Here is a 9,602-nt window from a genome sequence, read left to right on the forward strand (position 1 = left end):
GGAACCATGAGCCAAATAAATCTTTTTTCTTCATAAATTACCCAGTCTACAGTATTCCTTTTTAGCAATGCAAATAAACTAACACAATGCATATGTACACTTTTATTTGTTGCAGCATTGTTTAGAATTGCAAAGTATTGGAAACAACCTAAATGCCCATACATAGAGAACTGGTTGAATAAACTATATGACATCTACAAAATGGAGCATTGTATAGCTATATAGAAGAATAAAGACAATCTATAAGAACCAATTTGGAATGATTTCCAGAATATACTGTTAAGAGAAGAAAAGGAAAGAACAAAAGAATATCTATAGTATGCCATTCCTTATATAAGAAAAAAAGGATAAAACACACATAGCTGCTTGTTTTCACAAAAAAATTCAGGAAGGATAAATGAGATTATCTTAGGGATGGGTAGGAAGTAATGGGAATGGGGCTGTGCTGATAGTGATGAAGAGGAGTGACTTTTTTGAGGGGGGGGTGGAGGTGTACCAAATGTCTTTATTTGAAGGAATAGTACAAATCAAAGAACTTAAGTGGATGTTTTGGTACAACTTATAGAAAAGGTAAAGGAAACCCCAACATGCATGCACTGCCTTGGTGACCAGGGAAGTCACCCATGGTTATGGGAAAATTAGCCTAAAGCTTAGCTCTCATTATCGCTCTGTCCCAGGGTAAGCTTGTCAAAGAGATAGTCTGCCAAGCCAGATTCAGGGGGTCCCACCTTGTGTGACTTGGTCACATGGTCACCCAATTCTTTGATGGATTTCACTTGCTCATTCAGGTAATGTGTCTCAATGAAGTCAACTCAGTGGTGGTCATTTTTGTCAGTGGCCAGTTTGTGCAGTTCCAGTAGTGACTGATTCACGTTTCTTATCAAGTGTAATGCACCCTCCATTGCATTCAGCCTGCTCTCCCAGTCATTACAGTATGGTTTCTTGATATCCTGAAGGAAGATTCAGCCACCTTGCTGGTTCTGCAGCATCTTCAGTGTCTCGGCATGTTTCCTCTTCTCATGAGATTGGTGAAGAAAGTACTTGGAAAAGTTCTTCAAAGCCACATCATCGCAGTCAAAGTAGTAAGATATGGACAGGAAGAGTTAGGAGGTGTAGCGCGAGCTCCAGATTGAGCTGGCAGTTGATGGCAGCCTCTGTGTTCTGGTGGTGAGGCAGGAGAATAGGGTGTGGAGGCTGGGAACCTAAGGCCAATTTGCACTGATGTCCTAGAACCGAATCAAAAGGAAACCCCACCTCCCCGTGCCCAAGTAACAAAAAGATCAGAGGCTACTCTCTTTGTGCTGCCTTGCAGATGAAAAATAGAAAGTACGTCTGTAACTTCACTTCAGCTGCTGGTCCCCTCCCACAACCAATCAGACTGGTCGTGGGCCAAATCTTCGTTTACAAAGGGTGTAACCAAGTAACCAATGGGAAACCTCTAGAGAGTATTCAAACCCCAGAAAATTCTGTAACCAGTACTCTTGAACTGCTTGCTCAGCCTGCTCCTGCTCTCTGTGGAGTGTACTTTTGTTTCAGTAAATCTGTCCTTTCCTTGCTTCATCCTTTAGTTGCTTTGCTTGTGCATTTTGTCCAATTCTTTGTTCAAAATGCCAAGAATCTGGATGACTCCCAGTCAAGACCCTCCAATAGTATGGTAGTGGTGGCTCACCTGCAAGGGGGATGTAGTCATCATGGAGGCTAAGGAGAGGTGGCAGCGGCTGTGCGGCACTGGAGCAGCTGGGGCCTTGGAGCTGTCTGAGGGCTCGGTGAGGAGGAGGCAGAGGGCTGACTGTGAGCCGCAGGGGTGGGGTGGGGGGTGGGGGTGGAGGACCAGCACCGTGTTACATGCAAACACTGTTGAAGCAGGAAACCTCGGCGACTCCCAGTGAAGAACGTCTAGATATATTGTTGAGTACACCATTTTGTATAGCCTTGACTCTTAGAATCAGCATCTTACACATACCCCCAAATATAAACAAACACTTCAAAGTAAATAGGATGTAAGAATAATCAAAATGAAATAAAAATCAGAACAAGCGAATTTTTTTTCTTTCTTTTTTCTTTCTTTTTTTTTTTTTTTTGACAGAGTTTCACTGCTTTTGTTGCCCAGGCTGGAGTGCAATGGCGTGATCTCGGCTCACCGCAATCTCCATCTCAAGTGATTCCCCTGCCTCAGCCTCCCAAGTAGCTGGGACTACAGGCATGTGCCACCACACTCAGCTAATTTTTGTATTTTTAGTAGATTTCATCACATTGGTCAGGCTGGTCTTGAACTCCTGACCTCAGTTGATCCACCCGCCTTTGCCTCCCAAAGTGCTAGGATTGCAGGCATAAGCCACTGTACCTGGCTGCAAATTTTTTAAAAAATGAAAAATGTTGAAGAGGATGGGGAAGGAAAGAACTGACTTACGTCATTTTGAAAAACAGTTACTTTGACTAGATCTTATATGACGAAAGACACAAGAACCTGCACATGGGGCATAGGTGAGCAGTTCTGTAACTACTTTATGTTTATATACTAGGAACAAATAAGTATAGATAATGAGAACTGAGTTTCTCACTGTTAGTGAAAGAAGCCAGAAATAAGGAAAGGAGAAACACAAATAAGCTTTGTGTTGTTGGACTGAAATCAGATGTATCAGTGTGAACTTACGTTTTTTTTAATGCATACACAAGTATAGAATGTGTGTGTGTGTATCTGTTTGTGGTTTACGCTTGATCTTAGCCAAAAGGCCGAGAAGCAATTGTGTCTGTGGTTTAATTCTAACTGTCCACTGAGTGGAACTTAATAACAATGAACATGCCTGATTTCTAGACCTTGGTTTCTCCAATAAAAAGAACCAGAGTTCCACAGGAAAAATCGTAGATTCCAGAGTTTGGGCATAGAAAATACAAAATGAACTTGGAACATCATATGGTACCAGAAAAGAAGGAAGTGTTTCAAAAGGATAGGGATATGTCAAAACGACACAGGAACCCATCTGAAGGAGCAACCAATGGTCAAATCTGAACAATTTGAGCAATAAAAAAATAATAGTACAATTGGGTTATAATCTATAGACTGAAATAAACATCCATGAGTCCATACTGATATAAATAAATAATTGAATAAATAGGAGAGAAGAGATAGTTTTTCCTTACAGAATATTTCCACATCTAGTAATTCAAGTCTAGAATCCTTGAATTTCTAGTTGTGGTAGACAGAAAAATGTCCCCCACTCCTCAAAGATGTCCATGCTGTAATCCCTAGAACCTGTAAACATGTTACCTTACATGGCAAAGGGATTCTACAGATGCAATTAAGTTAAGGCCTTTGAGATGAGGAGATTATCCTGAATCATCTGTGTGGGCCTGAGGTAATCACAATCACTCTTGGAATTAATGTTGCACATTTAGGGAATTCTTCAAAAAAATAAAAAATAACATATTACATAACCAACAAACTAATGAGGGAGGCCAGTGGAATGGTAGCAAACAAACAAAAACTTTGATTAATCCTAAAGAGGGCAAAAGAGAACAGAAAAAGAAACAGAAAACAGGTAGGACAAAATAGAAAGGTAGAAAAATTAGCAAAATGGTAGATTTCAACCCAAGACATGGAATGAAATGAATAAAGCAAGAGGCTGAACTCTACATCACTTAAGAAATTATTTTAGGCCGGTCGTGGTGGCTCATGCCTGTAATCCCAGCATTTTTGGAGGCTGAGGTGGGCAGATCACCTGAGGGCAGGAGTTCCAGACCAGCCTGACCAACATGGGGAAACCCCGTCTCTACTAAAAATACAAAAATTAGCCAGGCATGGTCGCAGCACCTGTAATCCCAGCTACTTGGGAGGCTGAGGCTGGAGAATAGATTGAACCCAGGAGGCAGAGGTTGCAGTGAGCTGAGGTTGCACTATTGCACTCTAGCCTGGGTGACAAGAGTGAAGCTCTGTCAAAAAAAAATTATTTTAATAGGTTTGTCAATTCTGGGAACATCTCTGGAAGAATTCACAGTGTTTCCCTAGGGGCTCAGATGAGAGGAAGGCTTCTCTTTCATTATTTACCTTTATTTGAAATTTTGACCATGTGAATGTATTACATTTCCATTTTAAAAATGTTAATTAAAATAAATATTTGTTGAATGAGTATACTGGATATAAAAATTCATAGAACAGACTTATCTTTTTGGTTTATATTTAGATTTTCTGGTCCTTTCCCCTGCACCTAATTTTCTCTCTTCTATTTCTGTCTTCCTTTTTCCTTTTAACATTTTGTGCCCAGTGAGGGATTACAATGGCTTACTGCAAATATTGCAATTTAAGAAACATAATACACTCCATCCTTTATCTGGACTGGACCATGGCCCCCTGGCCCTGGAACAAAATCTGTCCAGGGGTTTTTCCAGGATTCTGACCTGGAACTGGCTGTCAAGACCTAAGAACAGTGATGATGAAACCAGTCCTCTGGCCACCTTAGCCATAGCCACCAAAGTGTGAGGAAGTGCCCCCTACTTCCCAAGGAGCCTTCTTCACAGAACAGAAAATCCAGAGAATCTACTTTCACTTTAAGAAATTAGAAATTAGCAGAGAAGACCAGCTTAGGCAACATGGAAACATCCTGTCTCTACAGAATATACAAAAATTAGCCAGGTATGGTAGTACATACCTGTAGTCCCAGCTACTTGGGAGGCTGAGGTGGGAGGATTGCTTGAGCCTAGGAGGTCGAGGCTGCAGTGAGCCATGATTGTGCCATGGCACTCAGGGCGACAGAGCAAGACCCTGTCTCCAAACGAAAAGAAAAGAAATTAGCAAAGGAATGAATCCAGAAGCTGCTGCCCTCAATCCAGGTCAAGTGTGTGTTTCTAGGATTTTGACTGTGTTTCCCTGGCTATCAGCAGTAGCTGTGGTTGGGAGCCTGCTATGCTGGGATGATGTCTCCAGGAGCATTACTCAGCAACTGCAGAAGTGTGCAGTAATAGACAACAAGGAGACAGAAGTGAGGGTTTCCCGAACAGGTACCGGAAAACATCCTGTACAGCCTCAGAAATGCTTTTCTGTAGCTGATGCCTGGTGGTTTAGCACAGGAGGCTGCCTCACCAAGGAGTGGGCTGCCTCTCAGAGCAGGCAGAAAACACCCAGGCAGAAATCCTCTTACTTTAAGCTTGAAATGCTGTTGATTTGCAGGGATTGGTCTCTGGTGATCTTTAAGACCAAACTTAAATGTCTGCATATATGAAATTTTTTCATTCAACAAACTTAGTGGCTGCGTACTGTAAGCCAAGTATCATGGGCTTTGATTTATCAGTGTTTGGAGGAGAATAGGAAGAAAAGCATATCAGGGAGGAGAGAGTTTTATAACCTCAGATTCTCACCAATAGACAAGCAATATGGCAGTAAGACAAGGAGGAGTCCCAGAAGTAATCACCCTCATTTCTTTTCTGTGAGACCAGTTGTTATAAACTAGGGATGGTCAAACTACTTCCTGTGGCCAAATCTGACTCACAAACAAACCCAGCTCATGGTCAATCTAGTTCACTGCATCCTTTTATGAATATAATTTTATTGGACTGCAGCCACATACATTTGCTTACATATTGTCTATGGTTGCATTCACACTAAAATGGCAGAGTTGAATAGTTGAAACCACAACAGTATGGCTCTCAAAGCCTAAGATATTTATTCCCCAGCCACCAATGGAAAAAGTTTACTGAGTCCTGGCTGGGCGCGGGAGCTCACGCCTGTAATCCCAGCACTTTGGGAGGCCGAAGCGGGTGGATCAGAAGGTCAGGAGATCTAGACCATCCTGGCTAACACGGTGAAACCCCGTCTCTACTGAAAATACAAAAACTTAGCCGGGCATGGTGGCGGGCACCTGTCGTCCCAGTTACTCGGGAGGCTGAGGCAGGAGAATGGCGTGAACCCGGCAGGCGGAGCTTGCAGTGAGCCGAGATCGCGCCACTGCACTCCAGCCTGGGCGACAGAGTGAGACTCCGTCTCAAAAACAGAAAAATTAAAACAAAAACAAGTTTAATGAGTCCTGTTATGAGCTCATATAGAGCAAGGATGGGTTCAATATGTCATCTGAACACATCCAAAACTAAACATTTTTTAGTAGGGATTGGTAGGCAGGAGAAACTTAGGGCCACGTAGATTGGTGGCCAGTTTAGGATTGAACCTTGGCATAACTTAGTGTGTACTTTTTCTAGGAGAGCTAATGCTTTATAGCTGTACACACGAGGCAGAATGAATGATGCAATTCAGCAGTGATTAAAGGTGGAGCAGGTTCCTCCCACATCTGCTTTTCTTGGCAACTGAATAGCAGTCAGTGTGAAAGGGGATGGAGAAATGTCGTGGATATTCAGGTCCATGGAGGCAGCAATTAGAAGCACTGGATGTGATGAACACCTAGTTACTACATGAATGGATCATAAAACAAAATGTTGAATGAAAAAAGTAGGAAACAAAATGAGAATGCCAAACTGTTTATGTCAATTAAAAATATATGCATGCAAATCAACAATTTGCATCTTTTATACCACTTATAAGCACAGAGATACACATTGAACACATTACAATTGCCTTGTGAGGGAAGACAAAGGGAGTGGCTTTGGGAAAAAAGAGTGAATCAATTAATAAATAGGACAGTGTAGAGGCCTTGCATGGACAGATGATGATACTGTGATAAAGTGGTGATAACAGCTGAGGACTTTAACTGGCAGCACCTGAAGTCCAAGGACAACAAAGTAACAACTGAAAAGAAAGGAAGGAGGAAAGGAGGGTAAGGGAAGGAGGGAGAGAGGGAAAGATGGGAGAAAAGAAGGGAGGGAGAGAGAAGGAAAGAAAGAAGGAAGGGAGGAAGGGAGGGAGGGCGAAGGAAAAGAGGGAAGGAGAAGGAAGAAAGGATAGAAAGGAGAAAGGGAGGGAGGGAGAAAGTGAGGGACAGAAAGAGGGAGAAGGAAGGAAAGAAGGGAATGAGGGAGAAGGAAGGAAGAAAGGAGGAAACAAGGCTGGAAGAATCTGGAGACATACACTGCTTCTGTTACAGCTTTGACAACTACGTGGGTTTGGGATCCGTGACGACCTGTAAGGACTCAGCTTGCAAACAATCCAGCGTCTTAATGGAGGCAGTGGTGGTAGTGATGGTGATGTGTGCATGTGTGCGTGCGTGTGTGTGTGTGTGTGTATGTGTGTGGCATAAGTAGGGTAGGGGTCAGAGCTGGGAAACCCAAGCCAAATGAGTTCAGTCTAGGGCTAGATAGGATGTAAGAGTCCCAGGAAAGTTGAGGTTCAAGCCCCAGTTGGAATTGACAGCCCAGTCAACCTGCTGCTCTGGCAATGGGGGGTGAGTGTAGTGTGGGTTGAGGAGGGCTTTCGCGCTCTGGACACTCACATGGGGCACGTTGAGAGTGAGCTCTAATATAATAACTAGGTTCTGCGTGGCCCAAGGACAGAGTAGAAGCCTCGGGCAACAACGGGTTAAAGGACTTGAGAGACAATCACCAGAGTCTGTAGGTGAATGTTCTCATCCTGTGCTTAATCTCCACAACTTGGTTTAATAATTTCTGTTCTAATACTTATGGGTCGTTTTGCTGGTCAAATGAGATGGCTATGCATAAAAGAACCATGGAAAAATAAAGTACCCCTTACTTCAGTTATTAATATATTTAAGCAGTTTCTTAGAATATAATTTCTTCTTCCTATCCACGCATCAGCCCAGTTTGCTGGATAGGAACTAAAAAAGGGAGCTAGTAAAAATTCCTAGGAGCCATTTTACTCCAAAAGATGTGAGAAAAAACATAATAGCTTTTATGTTACTTTAGTTACCTTTTTCAAAAGGAACATGTATTATTACACATAATTTTGTCCTTAACCCTCAAAAACTAAATTAGCCTTTCCATGGTTTTCAAACATTTCTGAGGTACATCTCAGAACTGCCCAACCTACTGTTAATGTCAATCATGCTGTCCTAGCTGCTGACACTAGAACTTTGTCCAGTCATAATATATCAGCGCTGGAAAAGAAGAAAAATTGAGACATTTCTAAAACTCACAAGTCAGTGGACTTTAGGTGTCAGGAAAGAAAAGGAAAGCCCATTGTGAGAATTGTTCTTGCTAACCCAACTAAGATGGTATTTTTAAGGAATATGATAAATATGCTGGTATCATTTTCTATTATCAAATAACTTAGATATGTTTCTAAAATAACCTTTTTCTCATTTAAAAATAATTTGGAAATTATGTAGGATCTAACAAAAAAGTGAAACTCACCTGTAACCCACCAAACATTCAGGGAATACACATAGACACACACACGTATATATGTATATATATGTGCATATATTGCATATATTATACTCATTTTTTGCAACAACAGGTTGCAAACTATATACACAGTACTGAGTTCTGCTATTTTTAAAATATAGCCTTACATCACTAGCCCCTTTTCGTGTTACTAAGTTTTTCTCGGTAACATGATTGTTAAGTACCAAATAACATTTCATTATACAAATATGCCATGGTTTATTGGACCTTTTCTATAGTTAGTTTACTTATAATAGTCATTCCTATTGCTAATAGTAATGACTGTTGTAAGTAACATTTTCATAAACTTTCTTTTATATAAATCTTTAATAGCATTGCTAATTGTTTCCTAGTATAGATTCTTGAAATTGGAATTACCCGGACACGATATGTTATCACTTTTAAGTCTAGCGATATATGGTTCTAAGTTGCTTTTTCGAACCATTGTAATAGTGTACTCCAATCAGCAGTCTATGTCCTTCCACACCCTCACCAGCACTGAGTTTCATCTTTAAAAAAATCGTGGCCAATTTGAAAAGTGCAGTGGACAAATTGCTTAATTCTTCCCAGCATACTTTTGGGGGACATTCTTTCTCCATTCCATAATCATTCGTATCAGACCTTAGAAGCATAGGCAGTGTTCAGTGATGGCATGTATATTGTATGCTTCCATGTGACACCACCACATATTTTATTGCTTAAATTGTCTTTGCATTATAAAAAAGGAAAACTCCCACAATCCATGTTATTTTAGAAAGTATCTTATGCCAACAGCATCTTGCATACATATTACTATTCTAGAGGAAGTCAAGCTTCATTGGGTCAGGACTTCCCTTTCAGTGATTGAAAAAAAAAACAAAACTCCCTAAGGCCTATTTTCTTTTTGGATATTTGACTCTGCACAGTGTCAGCCCTCTTATAGCTGATGCAAATTAAGGTATTTATAGCCCAGAGTGTGACACCTTATGGAAGGCATATAGGAAGAACAGGGTGGGCAGCCAGGATGAGGTAGGGAGGGATGTGGCGAAAAACACTGTGTGACTCCACCCAAAATTGCAGGAGACAGAAATAAAAAAAGAGTGCATAGAACAAAGCAAACACCAAGCAGCAGGAGGTGATATTTTCCAGGGCTTGAGGTGTAATTCACTTTTAAACAAAAGCATTCCCTTACATAAATGACACATTGCTTTTTCACTGTCCAGCTTTTATTGAGGAGAGACGCAAGAATAAACTCGGAAAAAAACACCCAGAAAGCTTTGGAGAACAGGATGAAAGACCTATGTGCACAAAAACCTGGGCTCAGGGATTTAGGTTCCAGAAAC

The 9,602-nt window shown here is 41.3% G+C and overlaps 1 pseudogene; it reads right to left on the reverse strand.

Annotated features, from left to right (window-relative positions):
* Positions 1 to 650: 650 nt before the first annotated feature.
* LOC106635485 (ferritin heavy chain-like) lies at positions 651 to 1,921 on the reverse strand (annotated as a pseudogene).
* Positions 1,922 to 9,602: the final 7,681 nt, after the last annotated feature.

The sequence above is a fragment of the Pan paniscus genome, chromosome 15, assembly GCF_029289425.2.
Source record: "Pan paniscus chromosome 15, NHGRI_mPanPan1-v2.0_pri, whole genome shotgun sequence".
Taxonomy (NCBI): domain Eukaryota; kingdom Metazoa; phylum Chordata; class Mammalia; order Primates; family Hominidae; genus Pan; species Pan paniscus.